General features: G+C 48.6%; 1 protein-coding gene across 5 annotated transcripts in view; it reads left to right on the top strand.

Annotated features, from left to right (window-relative positions):
- The window catches only part of APBA2 (amyloid beta precursor protein binding family A member 2), a 230,682-nt gene that overhangs the window by 39,768 nt on the left and 167,535 nt on the right, over nucleotides 1-23,379 (top strand). For all 5 annotated transcript variants that reach the window (XM_036844816.1, XM_036844817.1, XM_036844814.1 and 2 more), the window contains exon 2: nucleotides 140-244. The gene's annotated coding sequence lies outside the window, so the exon portion shown is untranslated. The remainder of the gene's footprint in view (nucleotides 1-139; nucleotides 245-23,379) is intronic.

Genomic DNA, 23,379 nt, shown 5'->3' with positions numbered 1-23,379 from the left:
GAGCTGCTTTGACGTCAGGCACAGGGAGCTTTACTGAGCCTGTGATCCGGCACCGCATCGGAGAACTTCCTTCTGCTCGTACAGGAGCAGCCTGTGTGCTCAGCCCACTGACGCCAGCCTGTGTACGCTTTCATTTCAGTCTCCGGAGCATCCGAGCGTCGCTGCGTCTCGTCGGGGGAGCCGACGGCCAGGCCGGGACCGATCTGCGGATGGCCCAGGGTCCCCAGGCGCCTGCAGCTTCCCGGTGAGTAGGCCCTGCGGGGTCACCACGCTGTCCGCCCTGCGTGCCTGGTCATCTGAGCATCTGCACTCATGGGCTTCCCTGGGGGCTGGGGGACAACCAGGCCCGCCCCCCTCATCCTTCTCCAGCAGAAGCTCCAATGCAGCTACACTCACGTTTTTCACCATTTTCTGTTTTGACAAATTGATGAGGAGAAAGACAAGTTTGGGGCGTCCCCAGAGGACAAGCCACGCAGAGCAGACGTGGTTTCCTGTCACCCTTCTTCTCTCCTTTCAGACCCACCTTGTCCCCTTCTGCAGCTGGGGATGCTCCAATCTGAGTGGCGCCGTTGCCCCCTTCCTGTTAGGGTGCTGACAGGCCAGGTTGTGATATTAGGGGAATGCTGGCCTCATAGAATGAGTTGGGAAGTGTTCCTTCCTCTTCTAATTTCTGAAATAGATTATAGAGAATCGGTATCATGTCTTCCTTACATGTTTGGTACAATTCAGCAGAGAAACCATCTGGGCCTGGTGATTTCTTTTGGGAAAGTTATTAATTATTGACTCAGTTTTTAAGATACATATAGTTATTCTGTTTGTCTATTTCTCCTTGTGTGAGTGAGTTTTGGTAGTACGTGTCTTTTAAGGAGTTGGTCTGTTTTATCCAAATTATCAAATTTGGGGGCATGGAGTTCTTTGTAGTACTCCTTTATTATTATCCTTTTAATGGGATATTATTATCCTTTTCTATGGGATCAGTGTTGATGACTCCTCTTTCTCTTTTGGTGTTGGTAGTTTGTGTCTTCTTTTTCTTGGCTAACCTGGTCAGCAAAACAGATTTTGGGTTCATTGATTTTCTGTATTTCCTCTTTGTTTTCAATTTAATTGATTTATGCTCTAATTTTTATTATATTTCTTCTGCTTGTTTTAGGCTTCAGTTTCTCTTCATTTTATTTCCCAAGGTACACGCTTAGGTTATTGATTTGATATCTTTCTTCTTTTCTAATGTATACATTTAATGCTATATATTTCTAAGCACTGCTTTTGTTAAATACATTGTAGAAATTCTGACAAGTGGTATTTTTGTTTTCATTTAGTTAAAAAAACAAAAAATTTTTCTTTTCATAGTTCCTTGTTGACCCATGTGTTGTTTAGAATTATGTTGTTTAATTTCCAGATATTTGGGGATTTCACCTATTTTCCTTTATTGATTTTTAGTTTAATTCCATTCTGGTCTGAGAATGTACTTTGAGTGATTTCAACTTTTAAAAAACTTGTTCAGGTGTGCTTTATTGCCCAAAATGTGTTCTGTCTTGGTGCTATGGTCTGAATGTTTGTGTCCCCCCCAAACCCCACCCCAAATTCATATGTTGAAATCGTAACTCCCAAGGTGATGGTATTAGGAGGTGGGGCCTTTGGAGGGTGACTAGGTCATGAGGGTGGCATGCTCATGAATGGGATTAGTGCCCTTATGAAAGGGACCCTGCAGAGCTCCTCACCCCTTCTGCCATGTGAGGACACAACAGGAAGTCTGAGATCCAGAAAGGGGCCCTCATCTGACCAGGCTGGCCCCTGATCTTGGACCTCCAGCCTCCCAAACTGTGAGAAATAAATTTTTGTTGTTTGTATGGCACTGTAGTTTTAATATTTTGTTATAGCAACCCATACGGACTAAGGCACTTGGTAAGTGTTCCATGCGAGCTTGAGAAGAATGTGTATTTTGCTATTGTTGAGTGGAATATTGCATGCATGTCAGTGAGATCCAGGTGACGGATAGTGCTGTCCAGGTGAACCATCCTTGCTGATTTTCTGCCTGCTTGTTCTGTCAGTTACTGACAGCGGATGTTGACGTTGTCAGTTATAATAGTGGATTTGTCCTTCTCTCTTTGCAGTTCTATCAGTTTTGCCTCATATATTTTGATGCTCTGTTAGGTACATAGCCATTTACGATTGCGATCTCCTGTTGGAGAATTGAATTACGTATCATGCGGTAATGCCCCCTCTTTATCCCTGACAGTTTTCCTTGTTCTAAAGTGTGCTTTGTCTGAAATGAATATTGGTACCCCAGTTTTCTTTTTTTTTTTAAATTTTGAAATGAGATTATTGTTTGTTTATTTTTTATTGGAGTATAATTGCTTTACAATGTTATGTTAGTTTCTGCTGTACAATGAAGTGAATCAGCTATATGCATACATATATCCCCTCCCTCTTGGACCTCCTTCCCCCTCATCCCACCCATCTAGGTCATCACAGAGCACCGAGCTGAGCTCCCTGTGCTTCAGTTCCCACTAGCTACCTATTTTATACATGGTAGTGTATTTATGTCAAACCTAATCTCCCAGTTCATCCCACCCTCCCCTTCCACCACTGTGTCCACACATCCATTCTCTACGTCTGCGTCTCTATTCCTGCCCTGCAAATAGGTTCATCTGTTGGTACTACAGTTTTCTTTTGATTGGAATTAGCATGGTATATCTTTCTCCATACCTTTACTTTCAACCTAAAAGTGTCTTTATATTTAAAATGGGTTTCTTGTAGACAGCATGTAGTTGGGTCTTGTGTTTTCATCCACTCTGACAAACTCTGTCTTTTTTTTTTTAATTAATTAATTAATTAATTTATTTTGGGTTGTGTTGGGTCTTCGTTTCTGTGCGAGGGCTTTCTCTAGTTGTGGCAAGCAGGGGCCACTCTTCATCGCGGTGCGCGGGCCTCTCACTATCGCGGCCTCTCTTGTTGCGGAGCACAGGCTCCAGACGTGCAGGCTCAGTAGTTGTGGCTCACGGGCCTAGTTGCTCCGCGGCATGTGGGATCTTCCCAGACCAGGGCTCGAACCCGTGTCCCCTGCATTGGCAGGCAGATTCTCAACCACTGCGCCACCAGGGAAGCCCAAACTCTGTCTTTTAATTGGTGCATTTAGACCATTACATTTTAAATGATTATTGATGTATTTAGATTGATATCAAACTTCTCTTTTTTTAAATTAATTTTTATTGGAGTATAGTTGATTTACAATGTTGTGTTAGTTTCTGCTGTACAGCATAGTGAATCAGTTATACATATACATATATCCACTCTTTTTTAGATTCTATTCCCATATAGGTCATTACAGAGTATTGAGTAGAGCTCCCTGTGCTGTACAGTAGCTTCTTATTAGTTGTATATAGTAGTGTGTCAATTCCAATCTCCCAACTGATCCCTCCCCCCACTTCCCCCTTGGTAACCGTAAGTTTGTTTTCTGCATCTGTGACTCTATTTCTGTTTTGTAAATAAGTTCATTTGTACCATTTTTTAGATTCCACATATAAGTGGATAGCAAACTTTTCATTCACTGTCTTCTGTTCTTGCCACTTCCTTTTCTCACTTCTCTGGTTTTCACTGACCATTTTATAGGAATCAACTGTATTTCTCTTAGCTTATCATTTTTAACTCTTTTAAAATTTTTTATTGTTTGACTCAGAGTTTACAACATACATTTTTAAGTAATCTAAAGTCCACCTTCAAATAACACAATACTTCTTCAGATTTAGTGCAAGTACCTTAAAACAGACTATTCCCAGTTCCTCCTTCCCGTCCCTTGGGACACTGCTGTCATTCATTTCCCTTACCCATAAGCTAGAATCATCACAATACATTGTTACTGTTAGAGTTTTAAATAGTTATCTTTTAGATCAAATAAGAGTAAGAAAAGTATAAGATTTTATTTTACCTTCATTTATTCCTCCTCACACACTCTTTCTTTCTTCATATAGATTCAGGTTTCCAACGTATATAGTTTTCCTTCCATGTGAAGAAGAATCTTTTAATATTTCTTTCAGGGTATGTCTGCTGGTGACAAATTCCTTCAGTATTTGTTTGTCTGAGAAAGTATTTATTTCTCCTTCACTTTTGAAAGATAGTTTTGCTGGATATAGAAGTACAGGTTAGTGGAGGTTTTTTTTTTTTTCTTTTAAAGCTTTGAAGATTTTCATCTACTCCCTGCTTGCTTGCATAGTTTCTCACAAGAAGTCTGATGTAATTCTTATCTTTGTTCCTTTATAGATAAAATGTTTCCCCACCTGCCTCTAGCTTATTTCTTGATTTTCTCTTTGTCTTCAGTTTGCTACAGTTTGAGTATGATATGGCTAGGTGTAGTTTTTGTTGTTGTTTTTTATGTTATTGCAGTATAGTTGATTTACAGTGTTGTGTTAATTTCTACTGTACAGCAAGGTGATTCAGCTATACATATGTATACATTCTTTTTCATATTCTTTTCCATTATGGTTTATCACAGGATATTGAGTATAGTTCCTTGTGCTATACAGTAGGACCTTGTTGTTTATCCATCCTATATATAATAGTTTGCATCTGCTAATTCCATGTTGTTGTTTTTTAAAGTATTTATTCTGCTTGGTGTTCTTTGAGATTCCTGGATCTGTGTTTTGGTGGTGTCTTGTTAATTTTAGAATAAATGTTGGCCATTATTAGCTCAAATATGTTTTCTTCCTCATTATCTCTTTTGTTTCCTTTGGGTCTTCAGTTACACGTATGCTGTATCTTTCAATATTGTCCCATGGTCCTTGGATGCTCTGTTCTATCTCTGCTTTCACCCCCACACTGGCCTTCTTTTTTATTTTACATTTCAGTTTGGGAAGTTTCTATTGGCCTATTTTCCAGCTCCCTGATTTCCCCCTCAGCCATGTTGAGTCTACTGATGAGCCCATCAAAGGCATTCTTCCTTTCTATTACCAGTTTTTAAAAAATTTCTAGCATCTCTTTCGGATTCTTTCTTAGACTGTCCATCGTTCTGCTCTTATTACCCATCTGTTCTTGTATACTTTTCCCATTAGAACCCTTAGCATATGAATCATAGTTCCTTTAAATTCCCAGTCTGATAATTCCAAAGTCTGTGTCATATCTGAGTCCGGTTAGGAAGCTTGCCTTATCTCTTTAGAATATGGGTTTTAAAAAAATTGGTTTTTTTTTGCCTTTGATATGCTTTCTAATTTGTTGTTGAAAGTCAGATATGTTATAATGTAAAATAGGAACTGAGGTAACATGCCTTCTTGTGGGAATTTGTGTAAATCTCATTAGGAGCTGGGCTGTGTGTCGTGTCTGCTGAAGCTGTAGGTTCCAGAGGCTTCAGGCTCCTCCAGTGGCCTTGGTTTGGCCTCCCCTCTGGACACTGGGCTTCCCTCAATCCTGCTCCTCAGAGAGGGTCTGGTCTTGGAGCTCCTTTGGCTGGAATCCACTGTTATCAGACAGGAGCCCTGTTGGTGTGGTGGGAAGGTGTGGAGGAGGGGATGTGTTACCTGAAAACTGGGTTCGCCTCTTGGTGGGTGTCGAGCCAATAGACACAACTAAGTGAAGATTGGGAGAAAGAAGGATTTATTACTTGCAGCAAGTAAGGAGAACACCAGGGATCTTTCCCAAAGCAGTGTCTCCCCAGCAGCAACATTGGGGAAGTTTTAAGCTTAAGGGTACATGCATATTCATGAGGGGGCTTGAGAAGAGCAGAATTCAGCATAGAACTTCAATCAACAGAGTCCAAGCTTTAGTTGATTGAAGTCATGAGGGTCAACATCATCATTCCATCTTCCAGCTGGGTGGGGGCCTTAGTTTCTGCAGAACTCAAAGGCATGTTATTATGTGTATCCCCTGAGGAACCAGGACCCTGCCCCAAGGCTGCATTATTGTTTCTTGCTGCTCCTCCCTAGTTTCTGCATCCCCTCCCTTAAGATCATTAATTACTGAGACCTCTTCAAGGGCAAGCACTGTGGCCAAGCTTAGATCACAAAATAGCTTAGGCAAAATGGGTTCTCTTATGTCAGGAAAGCCGTCCCTGGTTCTCTTTCTCTGGGGACTCCCTAACCTATCTGCTTACAGAAGCCTTCTCTTATCTTATGATTAAATTTCCATCGTTAGATGGGCCTGTGTTCCCAGGCTGTTCACCTTCACAAGTGACTTTTCTTGTGTAGCTTTCCCAACCCCATTAGGTGAAACAGGAGGGCTAGAGGGGCTGCGGTGAGAGGAATACCCCTCCCCCAGGGCAAGGTTCTGTCAAGCCTTACCCCTGGACAGCAGGCCTTGTTATGGAGAAGGCTCTGGGTGTTTGCCAATGGCTACCTTCCTCTCCCTCTGCCAGAGCCAAGAGGAGTTGTTTCTTGACCCTTCAGATTTCAGGGGGGCCTTCTGCAAACTCAGGTCACTGATGGGTCTAAAAAAAGTCACTGATTTTCAGTTTGACCAGCTTTTTCTTATTTCAGGACGTGAGTGATGACTCTCAAAGCTCTTTCCATGTTGGGCTGAAATCTGGTCCTTCCCTGGCTATGATTTTCCTTATGACTCTACTACCGCCTGAATCATGTTCATTATTTGATGGTTTACTCTTTTTTTTTGCCTGTCTTCCCCATTGGAACATAAACTCTGGGGGGCTGGAACTTGGTCTGTCTGTTCCCTCTGGTTCCCAAACCCAGAAGAGTGCCTAGCAGTGATGCCAAATCCAGCCTCTGTACCCTGAGGTCTAATTAAATCTCGGAGAGGGAGTTTTGGGTTAAGTAGAAAAGAATAGCTTTATTGCTTTGCCAGGCAAAGGGAGCCACAGAGGGCTTGAGCCCTGGAAAACTGTGTGTCCTGACCTGGAGGGGGTAGTGAAGAGTTTTATAGTAATGGTTCAGAGAGGGCGTGATCTGCTCGAGAACCTTCTTCTGATTGGTTGGTGGTGAGGTAAGTGGGAATCAGCATCATCAACCTTCTGGTTCCAACTGGTCTGGGGTCTGTGTGCTTGTGGGCAGCACACAGTTAACTTCTCCCACCTGGTGGGGCTTTCAGCATCTGCAAAACAGCTCAAAGATATTGTTATGTGTATCCCTTGAGGGGGCACCAGGACCCTGCGCCAAGACTGCACTATTGTTTCTTGACTGTTCCTCCCTTGTCTCTGCATCCCCTCCCTTCACTGACTAGCAACTGTTTGAACCTGCCCGTTGAAACTCAGGGAAGGTCATGGGGGCTGAATGAAGCCTACTTCCTATAATCAAGAAATGGGGGACACAGAAAGGCTTTTGTGCCCAGGAGCCCGACAGGGTCCTGTTCCGTTTCAGCAGGTTCTGAATGAATAAACCAGAAGTGATAAATAAAGAGGCCAAGCCACTTGGTCACAGTGACGGCTAGTTTGTAGGATTTCTCTTGTGCATTATGGTTTTGGTGAATTTGAAGCACAGATGAGGGAGCCTGTATCCGGGAGGCTCCGGAAGTCCACAGTGAATGGAGGAAGTGGCCCACAGCTGCCACGGGAAATGCAAGATGATGATGGTGCTGGTGGTGGTGCTGGGGCCGTGACCACACCAGGCAGCAGGGCGGGCCCAGCCACACAGAGGCAGGTGGGCTCTCCTGCTGTCACTTCTAAATCACTAGCTGTTTTGCACTCTTACTGTGGATGAACCTTCCATCCTGCCCCTTTCCCTATGCCTGCAGTACTTTGTTTTGGGGATCGTGATAGCAGGCCTTCCGCGCATCAAGAAAAGCAGAATCGCCCCCGTCCTCCATGTCTTGTCAGCGATCCCCCCGCCAGCATCGAGTCTCATGAACAGATTTTTAAACCGTTGCCATCTGTTCTGCTCTTAATTGCAAGTGTAAAAAATATTATTTTCCTAATTGCATCAGGGGAAGGGGAAAAATATGTATTCCTAAAGACCAGAGTTCTTGAATGAGGCAGCCTGGCTCTGCTGCCCACTCGCTAAAGATAATGTTGCTTCTTTGCTCAAATGGAAGCACTTTATAGTGGTGGTTTACTTACAGGGTAATATTGGCCCACTTACATCTATAGAACAACAAGTTAGGAGAATGGGGAAAGTGGCCGATTTGCCACGGAGGCCCCGAAGATCCTGTCCCCCCACCTCTCAGAGGGCCCAGCCCCCTGCCCCACCAGCAGTGTGCTGTCAGGGGTATGTCCTTGTGACCCCTCCTGCTGCTGGGGGTGTTTCCAGATGCAGGCCAAGTGTCAGGGCTGTTTTCACCCTCAGAAGCTTGTGAATTCGGTCCGGGCTGGTGCTGGGCTGGTAGTGCTAACGCCAACCTAGGGGCTGGTGTCAGAGCGGTGCATCCCACCCAGACGACGGACATGGCAGCATTTTCTGTGGTTCTGAACTGGGTTTGGGGTGACAGAGAACAGAGTGCATGTGTGCACGGCACTTGTGTGTGGAGTCTTGCGGCTGGAGGACACCAGGTCCAGCTTGTTGGAGGAGGGCATGTCCTGGCTCGGACCCCCTGTGGGGCTGACACTGGTGTCCCCCAGAGACTTCAGAGCTGGAGGCCACTGTCCCCACTACATCCAATCACCTGGACTGCCAAGAAACGAGTGAGGCATAGCTTTATCTTTGCCCCCACTGTCCCTCCGAACCTGCTCCAGGGGCTACTTCTTTCCCTGCCCAAATGACCCTTCAGGGAGGCCCTGGAGCTTTCTGTTGTTCTAAGTCAATAACATGTTCTCCGGTGACTTTCAATCCCAGGAACAGTCTCATTTCAGGAATAAAGGTGAGTCATCGTGAACCCTCTGGAGCTTCTCCTGTCTGGCTGGAGCCTGACCCATCTTGGGAGTGGGCAGTGGACGGAGGGTTATGTGTGTCCTCTTCCCGTTGCTGTAGGAAGGGGGACCCCTTCCAGGGCCCGAGAGTGGGCTCTTGTCGAACACTCAGAAATGAATTGTTGGGACTTCCCTGGTGGCACAGTGGTTAAGAATCCGCCTGCCAATGCAGGGGAAACAGGTTCGAGCCCTGGTCCGGGAAGATCCCACATGCTGTGGAGCAACTGACCCCGTGCGCCACAACTACTGAAGCCTATGCGCCTAGAGCCCATGCTCCGCAGCAAGAGAAGCCACTGCAATGAAAAGCCCACGCACCGCAACGAAGAGCAGCCGCCACTGGCCACAACTAGAGAAAGCCCGGGCACAGGAACGAAGACCCAACACAGCCATAAATAAATAAATTAATTAATTGTCCGAAGAGACACATGTGCTGACAAAGCAAGAGACTTTATTGGGAAGGGGCGCCCGGGCGGAGAGCAGTGGGGTAAGGGAACCCAGGAGAACTGCTCTGCCACGTGGCTTGAAATCTCGGCTTCTATGGTGATGGGGTTAGTTTCTGGGTTGTCTCTGGACAGTCATCTTGCTTGGCCCATATTTGGTGACTCAGGGTCCTTCCCGGTGGTGCGTGCATCTCTTAGCCAAGATGCATTCCAGAGCAAAGGACTCTGGGAGGTTGTCAGGACATATTATGGGCTGGCGTCTCCTCCCTCCTTTCAGCCCCTCCTGAATTCTCCCGGTTAGTTTTCGGTGGCAGCACCGTGTTCCTTATTGGGACATCCTGCCGTGAGCCAACTCAGGCAAGCGCTTATCATCGTTCCTGGCCAAGGCGGGTGGTTTCGGTCAGTGGTTCCCTAACACCATCTCTTGCCTCTGGTGGCCAGGGTTGGGCCACGAGGGTCAGAGCCTCTGGGTAAAAGGTGGTCTTACCCCTCAAGGGGCTGGGTGGCACTGTCAGGGGCCAGCAGACGTTACTTCTGCATTGTCCTCTCCGGGGGCACTTCTGTGGGTCTCTCAGAGATGCTACAGCTTGGAACTCGCAGCTCATGCCCGTGACTGGGGGACACCTCACTGGTCTGGTGCCCATGACTGCTCTGTCCACCCTTTGCATCGGTGTCCCTCCAGGCCCATGGACAGTCCATGCCCCACACCCATGGGCCGTAAGCTGCACCTCCTCCTCCCTCTCAAGGGTGACTCTGGCTGTGGCCTCCTGCCATGGATTCTCATGAGACCCAGACGCCAGCCCCAAGCTACTGGGGACTCAGGGTGGCTGTCCAAGGGTCTAGAAGCCCGGCTCCGGAGGTGAGATGGAGTCACCTGGCCTTCCTGATGGAGTACAGAAAGCCCCCTGCCCTTTCTCCTGGTCTCGTGTGGGCCAGATCATTGGGAAAACAGGCTTGGGAGCAGGGTGGGGCGTGTTTGTCAGTGGAGGACGTGGGCGTGCTGGCCACCTCTGCTGGTGCTCGGGGCTGGCAGGATGGGGCGCGTTGCACCTCCCATTCAGCGGCCCCAAGCGGGTCATTCTGGAGCTCCTGGACTTTGGAGGTGGCCCAGGAATGGGAGGGTCCGGGGGGTGGATCAGAGCGAGCCTCCTGCCTCTGCCCAGTGACGCGGGGACGACTAGGCGTGACCTCGCACCCTTGTCGGTGGGTTCAGGTCATCACGGCAGTGCTGCTGCTTCAGGAGGTGGCTGGAGAGACACTTCCCCCCCACTTTGCAAAGCTGGACAGATAACGAACGACCACTTCTAGAGTTTGCCGAGGGAGCGCCACACGTTCTAGGAGTTGCTTCTCTCTGTGAGAGTCTTTGTGTTTCTTCACATTAGCACTTTATAAAAATTACAATTTTAGTCTTAATTGTATGTATTTGGGGATCCCATTTAAGTCCCTGGAAATAATTGCAGGGTAATATTTTGGGAAGTTATGTTATAATGCACAGATGTTGCCGTGGAGAAAGGTCCCTGGGGGTGCACCTGGGCCCTGATGGAGAGAGGTCCAGGGCGGCTTCTGCCACAGGTCCATGACCCCCTCCCCGGCCTGGCTCTGGGCGAGGCTGCAGGCAGAGCCTCTCTGAACACAGCATCAGCTGAATCCACCCTCCTTTCTGAATCTGGAGTTGCCAGGTCCCAGGAAACCAAGGGCTGAGCTGGTGGCATGGGGGTGATGGGGGAGGGAGGGGAATGCCCGAGGTGGTGAGAGCAGGAGGGGTGAGTGGGCGAGGTGCTGAAACAACCCCCGCCAGCAGACTGCAGAGGTGTTGCTGGCAGGTGGGGCTGTCAGATTCGCCTGGAGCTTTTCCAAACCCTGGGGCTCCTGAGTGGGCCCGGTGGGCCCCATGTGAGTCCAGGCTCTGTGCCCAGGATTCGTGGGCGCAGCGAGGGGCCGACCCATGGCAGAGGGGTTTACCATCTGAGGACTGCCCTCCCCTGGGGGCATCTGGGAGGAGCGCAGAGGGTGTCTCCCCTGCTCACGTGAAGGATGTGGGCACTTGCTGTCCCCTGGGCAGCCACAGGGGAGAGCTGCTCCCGTGACCAGAGCATGCCAGGCCTACTGGTGTCCCAAGAGCCTTCACAGCTGCCCAGTGGGCCTCTCCGCAGTGTCCTTGTTGACTTCGAGCCAGCAGTCCTGGGCGGTCCCTGCCCGTCCCTCCTCCTTCCATCCTGCGGAGCGCTGGGCGGGGGCCGCTCAGAGAAGGGGAGGTGTCAGCCCGCTCCCCAGGCAGCACCTGCTTGGTCCTTCCCACGGCTGCTGTGGCCCAGGCACGACTCGCAGTGACCCGTGCAGATGTTTGTCTTCGGCACTTCCTGGCATAGAGTGTTTTACTGGACACAGTCATCAGTAGCATCCCTGAGGCCCCTTTCAGAGCACCGCCGCCCACGGGACGTCCGGCCTGGGCTGGGCTGGGCTGGGCCAGGAGCAGAGGTGCTGTCAGCATCTGGAGCCCGGTGAGCCCGGCACGGTGAACTCTGCCCTCGGGCAGGAGCCCGCGAGTCATGGAGGGTGGCACAGGGGCCCCTGCCTCCCTGCCGTGGGCTGAGATCCCCGTCCCACCAAGGGAGGTTTTGAAATGCAAGTGCTCCTGCCCCGGGTGAGCGGACATGGACAGCTGTGAGAGCAGCTGGACCGTGCAGGGTGTGGCCATGAGGGCAAGGGGCCCGCCTGAGGTCTTGAGGGTCTGCGGACCTGCCGCTGTGGCCACGGAGCCGCACCTGGGCTTTACGACACTCCCTCCATCCCTCAGGGCAGTCAAAGACATGCCTCAGCTTGCACTGGAGAGACACCCCCCACTTTGAGACCGGACAGGGCTTGCACTTTGATTCTGAGTGTGGGGAAAGCGCATGGGGCGGGAGGTGGCACTGGAGGCCGTGCACATCCCTCCAGGGGGCGGACCAGGGGTCAGTGATCGGCTCTGATTGTGCAAAGCAGGTGCCCACCTGCTTGGGGTCCAGCCATCCTTGTCTGCAATGTAGACCCTGTTGTTGAGGGCTGGTGGCTGAAATGCTAGTCTTTGCAAAATAACGAAGAGGGAAAAACTTCTGAGGAAGAACAAAGGTTATGCGGTGACCAATGAAGTCCCCAGGGCCCGGGTGGGCATGGTCTCTCGGGCACCTGTGTAGACTGATCCTTGACTGTGGGTCTTTTTGTTGTTGAGACCGGTGGTGGCTCAGAGCTGTCACCTGTCAGCCCCCATGCTTTATCCCCAGAGGCATCCCCAGAGCCTTAGAAGATGGTCACACCTGCAGGACTGCCCCAGGCTGTACCCGGTGGCTGAGCTGCCCAGGGCTGTCCAGTCACAGTTTTCCTATCAGAGAGTGAGGCCAGAGAAAAGGAAAAAGAATGTTCAAGCAGAGTACACTGACCTGCAGGACCTGCTCTAGGAAAAAGGAGCCTTGTCCTGTTTCATCACTTAGGATTAAATTGGGCTGCAAAGTAACAGTATCTTTAACAAGAAAGAAGTTAGTGTTTTACTTAAAAGAAGCCCAGAGGTGGGCAGCTTCATGGGATCATTGGGGACAATGACCTCTTGTATCTTTTTGCTCCACTATCTTAACACATGGCTTTCATTGCAAAGCATCTTATGGTACAAAATGGCTGCTGGAGCTCCAGCCCTCAGGCTTGTGTTCCAGGCAGCAGAAGGAGGAAGGGTGAGCAAAAGGGGCCCACCTCCAAGCTGAGTAATCTGCCTTTAAGGATCCATCTTGGGAGTCCATATCACATTTGTTTATGTCTTTTTTGCCAGAAGCTAGCTACACGGCCCCAACTATAGCTGAATGGGAGGAGGTATAGTTCACCTTAAAATCCAAGTTGTGCTCCTAAGGAAGAGCATGGAGATGGACGTGGGGAGGCAGTCCTCACCGCAGCAGCCCTCCCAGGAACGCCTGCCCCACTGTGCTGTGGGCTCTGGAGCGAGCCAGCCTGTTTGCTTGGCTTCCTTCCTCCTTTCCTTCCTCCCTCCTCTTTCCCAGGTGTGTGCTGGGCACTGGTGGTCACAGATGAACACAACAAAGAGGAATCATGGACCTCATGGGCTTGGCTCATGCCTGCCCTGCTGCCTGGACGCTGCTGTGGCTGGTCTGCAGTGCGTCCCCAGCGGAAGTGCAGGTAGCGGGGAGGCAGGCCTCTGAACGGGGGTGGAGACGGAAGTCAGGGGCACGATCTGCTTGTTGCACTGACCAGCTGCTCACACAGCGAGGTCCTCACAGGGCACGGCAGGCATTGGATGGGTCATGCAGGGGCCGTGCCCCACACAGCTCCAGTACTGTTATTATAAAGGAAAAAAGCAGGGATTCTCAGTTTTTCCTCCACAGGCTGAATTGGACTGAGGAGAGACTTAGTTCTCCAACACCGTATTTCTTTGAACTTCGATGTTTGTTGATACTTCCCTAAATCACAGGTCTCCTTAAGGGGAATCAGAGCCCTGTGTGGTGGCCCCCACCGTCGGGGCCTCTGCCATCCAACACGCCTTGTGACCCTGCCTTCCTTCACCTGTGGGCTCCGACAGGTGAGGTGTGGATGGTGCCCGGCTCTGACAGTCGTGGGCTGTGTAATGTCTCACCTGTGCAGTCAGCCTGGGAACCTACAGCTTGGGGTCCAGGGAAGGGGCTTTAGAATCCCTCAGGGACGATTTCAGGGCTAGCAAAGCTGAGGGCCACTGTGCGACCCCACTCTGGGCACAGGCAGAGACCATCCTGAGGGTCACTACCAGAGGGTCGCAGGGCAAGCGGTGGCCAGAGGGGGCTGAAGGTCAAGGTTGCAGTGCAGGTTCTCAAAGGCAGAGCTGGGGCTGGAGTGGAGCCGTGGGGGAGTCAGCGGGCCTCATAGCCTCTGTCCGGCTTGGGTAGATTCAGGGTGTGGACAGGCCAGGCCCACACACGAGACTCTGCTGGTCTCGGCTGAGGGTACAGGGAGGACGTCGGGGCAGGAGCCCACCTTCTTGTTCCTGATTCGGGTCCCCTACTTACCCAAGAGAAGAAAAGGGTCATTTCTGTTTCGGTTAGTTTGATACTGGGTTAGATCACATTCTTTTTTTTTTAATGTTAATAGCTTTTTAAGTTTTTTATTGAAGTATAGCTGATTTACAGTGTTATGTTAATTTCTGCTGTACAGCAAAGTGATTCAGTTACATATATATATATATACACACACATTCTTTTTTATTATATTCTTTTCCATTATGGTTTATCATAGGATTTTTAATAAATTTATTTATTTTTGGCTGAGTTGGGTCTTTGTTGTTGCTTGTGGGCTTTCTCTACTTGCTGTGAGCAGGGACTACTTTTCGTTGCAGTACGCGGGCTTCTCACTGCGGTGGCTTCTCTTGTTGTGGAGCACAGGCTCTAGGTGCGTGCGGTTCAGTAGTTGTGACACGCGGGCTCAGTAGTTGTGGCTCTCGGGCTCTAGAGCTCAGGCTCAGTAGTTGTGACGCACAGGCTTAGTTGCTCCGTGGCATGTGGGATCTTCCTGGACCAGGGATCGAACCCGTGTCCCCTGCATTGGCAGGCAGATTCTTAACCACTGCGCCACCAGGGAAGTCCCAGGATTTAAAAAAAAAATTGTATTTTATATTGGAGTAGAGTTGATTAACAATGTTGTGTTAGTTTCAGGTGTACAACACAGTGATTCAGTTCATCATATACATGTATCTATTCTTTTTCAAATGCTTTTCCCATCTAGGCCACCACAGAATATTGAGCCGAGTTCCCTGTGCTATACAGTAGGTCCTTGTTGGTTATCTGTTTTAAAAATAGGAGTGTGTACATGTCAATCCCAAACTCCCAATCTATCCTTCCATCTGACCCTTCCCCCCTGGTAACCATAAGTTTGTTCTCTCAGTCTGTGAGTCTGTTTCTGTTTTGTAAATAAGTTCTCTGTGCTATCTTGAAGCATCAGTAATTCACGAAGGGTGCGGCTCTGTTAACCCCATGTGACCAGGAAGGCACCCCGGTTCCCAGAGCATGATGTGCTGTGCAGGGCATGCATTCAGGTCAGTTTGGAGGTCTTGGTATTGTTCTGCTGCCTGTTATTTGATTGCTTGTAGAGGAATGAAGGGAAATGTTTTTTTCCTGGGAGGTATTTCAACCTAGTTGGAAATAGAGAGTTTGGTTTTGCCGTGATCCCAGCGTCTCCAGTGGCTATCGTGGTGGGTGTGCTGGAGGCATCGGGAACCTCCCTGTATGTGACGGGGAATCGAGTGTCCTGCACGGGCTCCTCCGGCTTTGCTACGTGGCTCTCTTTCTGCCAACCTTCTGGTACATTTTAATTCTCCAGGAAACTGCTTTAAGTAGAAGCCATGGGCTCTCAGTGCCCAGCCAGCTGGCCTTCAGTGACCTTCCACATTGGCTCTGTGCTGGGGGTTGTCGGCCCCCCTCCCCCAGGATACAAAACCATTCCATTGGCAGGGAGAGAACCCTTGTGTATCGGGAAGCAGAGACCCCGGCCTGTCCTGGGGAGTATGTGGACACAGTGGGTGGCCAGCTCCATGCAGAGGCCACCTTGTCCCCTGGAGTCACCGGCAGCTCCGGGCACAAGGTAATAACGCCTGCCCGTGCATCAGGCACATGCTGGGCACCCAATGTCCCCTGAGTTCCTCTCCATGGCTCAGTGCCTGGGAATGAGAGCCAGGGCACAGAGAGTGGGCTGGGAACGACCAGTGTTCACAGAGCCCTTGGGTCAGCAGGCAGGTGGACCCTGAGGGGAGTGAAAGGGAAGCAGAGAGGGACCTGGGCGGGGGGCAGGTTGGGGGCTCTGGTGATGATGGGCAGGGCCCTGAGGGACAGAGAGAGGATAAGAGGGCCAGAGGGACAGTTGGACCCTGACTCGTCCTCTTGCTGACTCCGGCGCCCACTGGGAGCCCCCAGCCTCTTGGAGCCTCAGTCTCCCTTCCTTCCCATCTGTGAAATGGGCATAATGGCAATGTGCATCTGACAGGTGTATTTATGCAGAAAGAGGAGGCAGTTGACAAGCAGCAAAGTGCAATTCAGCTCCTCCTGGTTGTACCTGCAGGAGAGCTCACATGCCCCGGTACCGCACAGGACGCAGCCTGCGTGTGCCCGGCACCGGCCTCAAGGTCGCCTGAGTCTGCGACCAGCATGACCTGCCCAAGGGGGCCGTGTCCAGCCGGGAGGGGCGTCAGAAGGGGTGTGGTTGAGGCGGGGGGGTCTGGGCTGGGATTCCAGGCACGTCCTGTCTCCTTCCTCACCTGCGTGGGCTCGGGATCTAAGGCCGTGTCGAGATGGTCAAGCTCAGGTGCACCGTCCTCTGCAGAACAGCGCCCTTCCAGGCGACTCCGCCACGGCTGGATTCACACATCACAGAGCGGGTTTGCTGCGTGGCCCTGCCTACTGTTGGCTGGGTTGGATGGAGCGTGGGTGCCCAGGGGGTGGGGCTGGGCCCGGGTCCCTCCATTCTCAAAGGTCAGAGGTCGGGGAGAAAAGACCTCCTGGTGTCAGCCCATTCCCTGCCCCCGCCATTAAATTCCTGGTCCCCAAGGGCCACTCACTCACCCCCTCGGGGTCCTGGCGACCCACTGTGGATGGAGGTCACTGCCCTTGGTCCTGGGGCTACACCATCGTGGGTCCTGTACATAAATTTCAGTAAACCTGAGCAGGTGTCCTGAAGCCACTGAGGATATGCAGTTAGTTATAATATTATTATTTTTAATTTTATTGAAGTATAGTTGATTTACAATGTTGTGTTAATTTCTGCTGTACAGCAAAGTAATTCAGTTATACATACGTATATTCTTTTTCATATTCTTTTCCATTATGGTTTATCACAAGATATTGAATATAGTTCCCTGTGCTATACCGTAGGACCTTGTTGTTCATCCATCCTATATATACTAGTTTGCATCTGCTAATCCCAAACTCCCAATCCTTCCCTCCCCCGCAATCCCCCGGCAACCACAAGTCTGTTCTCTAGGTCTGTGAGTCTCTTTCTGTTTTGTAATAAGTTCTTTTTTTTTTTTTTTTTTAGATTCCACATATAAGAGATATCATATGGTATTTGTCTGTCTCTTTCTGACTTACTTCACTTAGTGTGATAATCTCTAGTTCCATCCATGTTGCTGCAAATGGCATTATCTTGTTCTTTTTTATGGCTGAGTAATATTCCCTTGTATATACATACCACATTTTCTTTATCCATTCACCTGTTGATGGACGCTTAGGTTGTTTCCATGTCTTGGCTATTGTGAATGGTGCTGCAGTGACCATTGGGATGCATGTATCCTTTCGAATTACAGTTTTCTCCTGATACATGCCCAGGAGTGGGATTGCTGGAGCATATGGCAATGGAGTCAGTTATGATTAAAAGGAACCAGGGGACTTCCCTGGTTGTCCAGTGGGTAAGACTCCACACTCCCACTGCAGGGGGCCCGATTCGATCCCTGGTCATGGAACTAGATCCCGCATGCATGCCGCAACTAAGATCCCGAGTGCTGCAACTGGGACCCAGCGCAGCCAAAATAAATAAATAAATATTTAAAATAAAATCAAATAAAAGGAACCAGAACCTTCCTTAGTAGCCACCAGTGCAGAGGTTCCCAAACTTTCTCAGATCACGGTACCCTTGATGTTGCCTTAATTTTGTAGTGTCTCTAGGACAAAAGAAATATCTAACAGCTCTGCTTATTAAATAGTTAGGGTTGAACAATTTAGTATTTGTGTCCTAAAAACTTAGAAGCTGATTGAAAAGTAATACACATACATTGAAACAAGTTTATTTCATCCTCACCCACAATTGCTCACTAGTGGACATGAGCCTGTTGGATGTGATTGAGTACCACCGTCATTTCCTGGTCAGTGTTGCCTTTTGTGTGGGACTTGCTTTTTGAAAAAAAATTTCCATGCTTTTTATTTTGAACTGTGGTAAAATACACATAACATAAAATTGACTGTCTTCACCATTTTTAAGTGTTCAGTTCTGTGACATTAAGTGCATTCACATTATTTGCAGCCATCACCTCCATCTGTGTTCAGAACTCTTTTCATCTTGGGAAACTGAAACTCTCTCCCCATTAAATACTAACTCCCCATCCCCCTTCCCCAGCCCCTGGCAACCACCGTTCTACTTTCTGTCCGTATGAATTAGACAGCTCTAGGGACTTCATATAAGTGAAATCATACAAGATTTATCCTTCTGTGAGTGGCTTATTTCACTGAGCATAGTGTCCTCAAGGTTCATCCATGTAGTAGCAGGTGTCAGAATGTCCTTCCTTTTTAAGACTGAATAATATTCCCTTGTATGTATAGACCACATCTTCTTTATTTATTCATCTGTTGATGGACACTTGGGTTGTTTCCACCTTCTGGCTATTGTGAATCGTGCTGCTATAAACATGGGAATGCAGATGTCTCGTTGAGTCCCGCTTTCAGTTCTTTTGGGTGTATACTCACAAGTGGAATTTCTGGATCAGATGGTAGTTCTGTGTTTATTTTTTTGAGGAACCTCCATACTGTTCTCTATAGTGGCTGCACCATTTTACCTTCCCACCGACAGTGCAGAAATGTTCCAATTTCTCCATATCCTCAACAACACGTGTTATTTTCTGAGGGTTATTATTATTATTTTTTTGGTTTGTTTTTTTTGTGGCAGCCATGCTAATGGGTGAATGGGTATAAGGTGGTAGGTACTTGCTTTGTATGGTGGCACCCACTGGCTTCACGAGATGTCTTGGAGCGGATGCAGTGTGATCTAATGCTGAAGCCATGAGTCAGCTCAAGGCAGTGGTGCATGAGTGTGGGCAGAGGCTGAGCTCTGTGGCATCTCCCTAGGAAATCCGGGCTCTCTTGTGATGCCCTGCAGGCGCAGCCAGGGTCCTGGGGTGCTGCGGGGTGCAGTTTGGAAACCACTGTCCTCGAAAATGAGCTTCAAACAAGTGAAGGATGGGAGAGAGTGACATAAAGAGTGGGGGAGGGACTTCCTTGGTGGTCCAGTGGGTAAGACTCTGCCCTCCCAATGCAGGGGGCATGGGTTCGATCCCTGGTCTGGGAACTAGATCCCACGTACATGCCGCAACTAAGAGTCCGCGTGCCCCAACTAAGACTTGGAGTAGCCAAAGTAAATAAATAAATATTTAAAAAAAAGAGTGGGGGAAACATAAAACACGTAGCTATGTGTGGAATTAAGATGAACCGAGGGGACTAAATGTGGTGTAAATGGCTCCGTGCTCCATCCGTGTATTTACAGCCCTAAAGAATGAGGAGAGACTTCGAGAGAATGTAGGTAAACATTTTGGGTAGTTTTCTGGAATCGTTTTAGTGGTACTGTTAGCACTGCTATTCTGAGCAGGTTTTGTGTGTCATGTGAGATGAAGCAAATGCATAATCATGTGATCTTCCAGTTTGAGGTCTCTGAGGACCAGTTTTCAGTGGGGAGGAGAAAGGAGATACAGAGGGAAGATACGTGAGGAAAAGGAAACGCTTGTAATCCTGAACTTGAATGACAAGGTCAATGTGAACTCTTGAACCCACTGTGTTCCCCAGAGAGGCCTGGAAATGGTGGCCTCACCAACAGCAAGAAGATACCCAGGCCCCTGATGGTGGTCTTGAAATTCAGTTTTCTACTAAAAGAAACTAGGACTCTCTTGGACAAACAGCAGATTCTGGGTCGAGAATAGGAACTGTACAAGTTGTACCTGGAACATTTTGTCATAGCAGAGAGGAGAGGAACCTTCAGACCCACTAGAATGGTATTAAAAGGACCTGGGAATTGAAGAGGCCAAAGATGGGACAATTTGAACAATAGTAAGAGGAAAAACTGCAAGGGATTGAAATGCATCTAATATGTTTAAATCCATGAGTTCTTTCTTTTTTTTTTTAATTGAAGTATAGTTGATTTACAATGTTGTGTTAGTTTCAGGTGTACAGCAAAGTGATTCAGTTATATATATATATACATATATATATGTATATATATATATATATATACACACACACATAAGAATATGTATATTCTTTTTCAGATTCTTTTCCATTATGGTTTATTACAATATACTGAATATAGTTTCCTGTGTTATACAAAAGGTCCTTGTTGTCTATCTATTTTATAAATAGTAGTGTGTATCTGCTAATCCCAAAGTCCTAATTTATCCCTCTACCCCGCTTTTCCCCTTTGGTAACAATAAGCTTGTTTTCTATGTCTGAGTCTGTTTCTGTTTTGTAAATAAGTTCATTTGTATCATTTTTTTATATTCCACATATAAGTGATATCATATTTGTCTTTCTCTTTCTGACTTACTTCACTTAGTATGATAATCTCTGGGTCCATCCATGTTGCTGCAAATGGCATTATTTCATTCTTTTTAATGGCTGAGTAATATTCCATTGTCTATATGTACCACATCTTCTTTATCCATTCATCTGTGGAGGGACATTTAGGTGGTTTCCATGTCTTGGCTATTGTAAATAGTGTTGCTATGAATATTGGGGTGCATGGATCTTTTCTAATTAGAGTTTTCTCCAGTAAATCCATGAGTTCTGAATGATACCAAGGAAGACAAAATGAAACAAAAAAGCCTAATTGGTCACCTTAGGAGAATGATTTTTTTTAACTTTGGTAAATAACGGGAAATACCGAATCATTTATCTTGCTTCTCTATGCACGCGGCACCAGTGGGCAACCTAGTGGCAGGTGACAGGGTTTCTGTGTATAGAAGGGGTCCAGCACGTGGATGCGTGAACGGACACCCTGGGTTGTGCTGATGCCAGCTGACATTGCAGAGAGGGAGGCATCTGGACCTCACGGCCTCTGGAGGAGGAAGGACACCACGTTGCCCGGGAAGTTGTTTGCCTCCAAATTCTAATCTGAATCACATTCAGCCTCCAGATCTCAGCACTAATTTGCTGGCACACAGAGGACAGGGGACAGTATTCTGCTAGGCTGTGGGGACAGTCATCAAAATCCCAGCCAAGGGAAATGCTCTCCGACAAATGATTCCGTGTCTTCAATGGATTGAAGGAGATGTTTAGGGCTGCGCACTAGGTGGGAAATGGTTAAGGAAAGGTGAGATGGTGATACCCCCAGAATTGGGGGTGGTCATGGGGCACATGGCAGGGGCTTTGTCTCAGAGCGGCACGGGGGAGGCCTCTGGGGCGGCCGGCACGGTCTGTCTCCTTATCTGGTTGAGGTTCCAGGGTATTTAATAGTCATTTATTAGGCTAAATATTTCCCTTATGGGGGGCTTCCCTGGTGGCGCAGTGGTTGAGAATCCGCCTGCCAATGCAGGGGACACGGGTTCGAGCCCTGGTCTGGGAAGATCCTACGTGCTGCGGAGCAACTAGGCCCGTGAGCCACAACTACTGAGCCTGCGCGTCTGGAGCCTGTGCTCCGCAACAAGAGAGGCCACGACAGTGAGAGGCCTGCGCACCGCGATGAAGAGCGGCCCCCGCTTGCCGCAACTAGAGAAAGCCCTCGCACAGAAACGAAGACCCAACACAGCCAAAAATAAATATAAAAATAAATAAATAAAGATTACCAAAAAAAAAAAAAAAAATTTTCCCTTATGCTGTTGCTGTTGTTTTGTATGTGGGTTGTTTTTTTAATTGAAATACAGTTAATCTACAATGTTGTGTAAGTTTCAGGTGTACAGCACAGCGATTCAGTTATGTATGTGTGTTTTGTTTTGTTTTAAAATTAATTAATTTATTTATTTTTGGCTGTGTTGGGTCTTCGTTGCTGTGTGGGCTTTTCTCTAGTTGCGGTGAGCGGGGGCTACTCTTTGTTGCTGTGCACAGGCTTCTCACTGGGGTGGCTTCTCTTGTTGCGGAACACAGGTTCTAGGTGCACGGACTTTAGTAGTTGTGGCTCACAGGCTTAGATGCTCCACAGCATGTGGGATCTTCCCGGACCAGGGCTCGAACCTGTTTCCCCTGCCTTGGCAAGTGGATTCCTAACCTCTGCGCCACCAGGGAAGCCCTGTATGTGGGTTATTTTGACAATAAAAACATTAAAAGAAGACATTTAGGAAACTAGATCATGAGGGTGAACATCCAGCCTGGTCCTGGGAGTGTGACGTATCCAGTCACTCTAACCTTCTCCCCTTCCTGCAACACACGGCTGACTGCGTCATTTCTCGTGTTTTCTACCTTAGACCTTTTATTGTAAACTTACCCATAAATATACTTGTGTCTTTGGTTCTGAGCTTTCCAAAGGGTGTATGGAGTTTTTTTGTTTTTTTCTGTGATTTTTATTCCATTTTCTTTCCCGTAAGGAACTGTGTTAGGTCAGGTCCTCTGAGAAGCAGACTAAGACAGGATTAAATATGTGTGGATTTTGTTGGGGGAGCAGCCTGCGAGGAAGCTGGGGGAGGGGTGTCAGACAGGAGCGGGGGGGTGGGCGGAGGCTTCAGGTGCAGCCCAAGGAAGGCAGAGCTGCCTGGAGGCACCTACCCAGGGCCCATGTCTCCCAGGGAGGGTGGGGTCTGCGTCAGGGCCTGCGCTGTGCTTAGCCCGTGGGACCTGCTATGGAATCTCAACCTTGTGGAGTGAGTTCCTGCAACATTGATTTGGGTGGATAGCCTTTTGCTTGCAGTCAGGTTTTTCAGGGACTGCCCGTGAGTGGTGGGCGGTATGGGTGGCCGTGTTGGGATCCTGGCCAACACGGCTGGCTGTGTGGCCCCGGGGCACGTCAGGTGGCTGTGCTGGGCCTCGGTTGGCTCACCTGTAGCGCAGGGATGCTGATGGACCGGTCCAGAGCACAGGGAGGTACACGGGCCCATCACACGGGGCTGGTGCTGGAGCATCTCTGCGGTGTTCTCAGCTCTCAAATGTAAATACTGCGACTCACCCAGAATTACAGGGCAAAGCTAATGGAATCAAGAATGTATAAATTCCCTGCTCCCTCACGCAGCTCCTTGAGATTTGGATTGTTTCAGTTCAAAGGAGACGGGCCTCCCCGACTTCTGGCAGCGTTGCCAGGTGAACTCTTGGAGGCTGTAACACGAAAGCCTTATCTCCTGCCCCTGGTCTTGGTTCCGGTTCAGGCGCCCCTCCATCTCCTGGGTGGTCCCAGTGTCTTCCAGGGAGCGCTGGTCCTGCAAACCTCCAGAAGAGCCCTTTTTGGGTGGCACTGTTGGTCCTGTCTGATGGATTAGGAAACTGGGGCTCA

Source organism: Balaenoptera musculus, chromosome 2 (assembly GCF_009873245.2).
Source record: "Balaenoptera musculus isolate JJ_BM4_2016_0621 chromosome 2, mBalMus1.pri.v3, whole genome shotgun sequence".
NCBI lineage: Eukaryota > Metazoa > Chordata > Mammalia > Artiodactyla > Balaenopteridae > Balaenoptera > Balaenoptera musculus.
Note: the sequence above shows the minus strand (reverse complement) of the source record. Positions and strands in the feature narration are given on the sequence as shown.